This window comes from Rutidosis leptorrhynchoides, chromosome 5 (genome assembly GCF_046630445.1).
Source record: "Rutidosis leptorrhynchoides isolate AG116_Rl617_1_P2 chromosome 5, CSIRO_AGI_Rlap_v1, whole genome shotgun sequence".
Lineage (NCBI taxonomy): Eukaryota > Viridiplantae > Streptophyta > Magnoliopsida > Asterales > Asteraceae > Rutidosis > Rutidosis leptorrhynchoides.
The window spans coordinates 381,331,672-381,335,004 of NC_092337.1; the positions used below are offsets into that span (position 1 = coordinate 381,331,672).

The 3,333-nt window shown below is 32.8% G+C and overlaps 1 non-coding gene across 1 annotated transcript; it reads right to left on the minus strand.

Annotated features, from left to right (window-relative positions):
• Positions 1 to 2,037: 2,037 nt before the first annotated feature.
• LOC139850884 (small nucleolar RNA R71) lies at positions 2,038 to 2,144 on the minus strand. The gene has a single exon (XR_011760260.1). It is a non-coding gene; the product is annotated as a small nucleolar RNA R71 (small nucleolar RNA).
• Between the last annotated feature and the right edge of the window lie 1,189 nt (positions 2,145 to 3,333).

Consider the following 3,333-nt stretch of genomic DNA (forward strand, 5'->3'; position numbering starts at 1 on the left):
CGCAACGCTAATAATAAAAAAATAAAAAAAAGATTTTTTAGCTTACTTCTATTAAAAATTCGTTTTTGTAAAAATACGTTTTAATTATTCAAAAATATAAAAAGAAAAACAAAAATATAAGTATTTTTAAGATTTTGTTAAATATTTAAGTTTTATAAGTTTCTTTATTTCTATTTTAGTTTATAAAAATATAAGTTTTATTAACTATCTTTTATTTATAGAAAAAAATTAAAAACAAAAAAAAAATAAATAAATAAAGAAAACGCGTCGAATTTAAATCTGTCAACTGAATTTCTGAACCCCGCGAGTCGCGGGGTTTGATGTATTAATTACCGCAACTCGCGGAGCCTTTCTGACAGGCGACAAAAAACCCTAATCCAGCATTTATTACGGATTATTAATTATTATTATTATTATTAACCCTAATTAATATTATAATTAAGTTTTATTTTAATTTAAGTTTTATTTAATTTATATTTTAGTTTAAATAAGTTTAATTAAATTATAAAATTAGTAGTTTTATTAAAAAAATAATATAAAAATAATATTTTTATAAAAATTGTACTTTTTACAACTTTTTGTATATTTTTATATTTTGTCCCTTTTTAATCGTTGTAGCGTAATATTTGTATTTTTAGCTCATATTTAATTTTAAACTTAGTTTTTGCTATAGTTATTTTTACTCCTAGATTTTTAGGCTTTGCCGTAGAATTCCTTAAGTGCTTTTTCTTTAGACTAAGATTTAGGTGCTTTAGAATTTTGCGACGCCTTTTTAAGTTTTAGTTTCTTTTTAAGTTATTTCCATTTGGGATTTAGTTTTTCCTTGTAAGCTTTAATAATTTTAGACCTTTTTACTATGTATCAATTATCATTCCAATTAGTAATCTCAATTTGCGATTATAATTTTAAGTTAGTTGTAGTAATAAGGTTAGGTTAGTCAAGTATTTTTAAGTTTTTATAAGTTTCTTTTATTTTTCCGTCACCTTTTATTTTTCAACCATTTTTTTTTTCTTTTTCTACCTTTTGCGACGAACTCTTTTTCTCTCTTATTTCTCGCCATTCTAGTTTTTAGAACTTAGAATTTTTTCTACTTCTTATCTAAATTTCTTAAAATTACGAAAATTTATTTTAAGTGGTTAAATTAATAGACATCAAAATTTTCTGGTTCGTAGTAATAGTTGGATTTGTACGTGGACCGGGTTATTGGAGCCAAACAGTCCTCAATTATATTGAGACCAAACGAATCCTGCCCCTCTGCTGCATCTTTTGGCTATTCGAAACGTGGGCAAAATCAGAAAAGTCTATTGATTGGATAACTTATTATAATTTTTCTTTCCTTTTAAAAACTAATAGGATATTCAGTGAATGCACCGAGCAAGACGTTCATCACCTTTTGTACGTTCACCACCTGTAACTAGATCAAGACATTTAGCAAATATTGTCGCCGTTGATTTTTCTTTAGAATCGTCATCTAGTCGAACAAGAACTCCAACTCAAATTTCCGATAATCCATCTTTTGAACCCGACTTCACAATTAAGAACCCGGAGCATATTCAAGGACAATTCCAAGATCTTGAACCACTAATTATTCCTCCTGAGCCACAAACCATTAAATCAGAATCCTCTAGTGATTCGTATTCAACAAATTCAATTATGGAAGTAACGGAACCTCTAAGTATGGAAGATCGAATGAGAGCCACACGCACGGGCCAAGGTCACGCCATTATTAAGCCAGAAGTTAATGCGCCAGATTATGAAATCAAAGGACAAATTCTACACATGGTAACTAACCAATGCCAATTCAGTGGTGCACCGAATGAAGATCCTAACGAACACCTTCGTACGTTTAAAAGAATTTGTACACTATTCAAAATCCGAGAAGTGGAAGATGAGCAGATCTATCTCATGTTGTTTTCTTGGACTTTAAAAGGAGAAGCCAAAGATTGGTTAGAATCGTTACCTGAAGGGGCGATTGACACATGGGATGTCTTAGTTGAAAAATTTCTTCAAAGATTCTTTCCGGCATCTAAAGCCGTGAGACTTCAAGGAGAAATTGTTACGTTCACACAAAAGCCAAATGAAACATTATATGAGGCGTGGACAAGATTCGGAAGGATGTTGAGAGGATGTCCTCAACACGGTTTAGACACATATCAAATAGTACAAATATTCTACCAAGGTGTCAACGTTGCTACACGAAAAGACATCGACATAACAGCTGGTGGTTCCATTATGAAGAAAACCGCAACTGAAGCTTACAAAATTATTGATAACACAGCCTCCCACTCGCATGAGTGGCACCAAGAAAAAGATATTTTTCGTTCATCTAAAGTGGCTAGAGCCGATTCTAGCCATGACTTTGATTCCGTTTCACCAAAAATAGATGCTTTCGAAAGACGAATGGAAAAGATGAATAAAGATATTCACGCAATACGAATCAGTTGTGAGCTATGCGGTGGACCACACTTATTGAAAGATTGTCACATTGAACCAACATTGGAACAACGAGAGAATGTTTCCTATATGAACCAAAGGCCTGGAAATAATTATCAAAATAATTATCAACCGCCAAAGCTAAACTTCAATCGAAATCAAAACATTCTTTACAATCCAAAAGGACCCGAAAATAACTGGTATAACCAACAAGGTCCGAATAACCAACCAACTCAAAACAACACTTTCAATCAACAAAGACCTGGCTTATATAAACCACAACAACAAACCGAAGAGAAAAAGTCAAATATGGAAGACGTGGTATTCAAGCTAGTTGAATCTCAAACACAATTTATTGAAACTCAAACCCAAACGAACGAGAGATTTGATCAGTCATTAAGAACTCAACAAGCTTCCATTTTGAATCTAGAAAAACACGTAGGTACTCTTGCTAGCATGATGAGTGAGAGGGAACAAGGAAAGCTACCAAGTAATACTGAAGTAAATCCTCGGAATGAGAATGTTAATATGGTTTCAACGAATTCTGAAAAACCAGCACCAGAAGATGGGAAGGTTTTAGATGAGAGTAACAATGAAGAAGTTACACCACCACCACCCGAGTATGTAAAGCCAGTGGTGGCACCATACAAACCACCCATCCCGTTTCCAAGAAAAGGAGTTGAGTATGAGCAAGTAATAAGTAATAAAGATTGTGATACTTCTGGAAAGAAGAAGAAGAAAAAGAATAAGAAAGTACAAGAAACAAAAGCCGTAGAAGTAAACCCGGTGAAGACAGTTCCACCAAAACCTCCACCTAGGGTAGGTGATCCGGGTGAATTTATTGTTCCCTGTCTACTTAGTGATTGTGTCATGTATGATGCACTAGCAGATTTAGGTGCA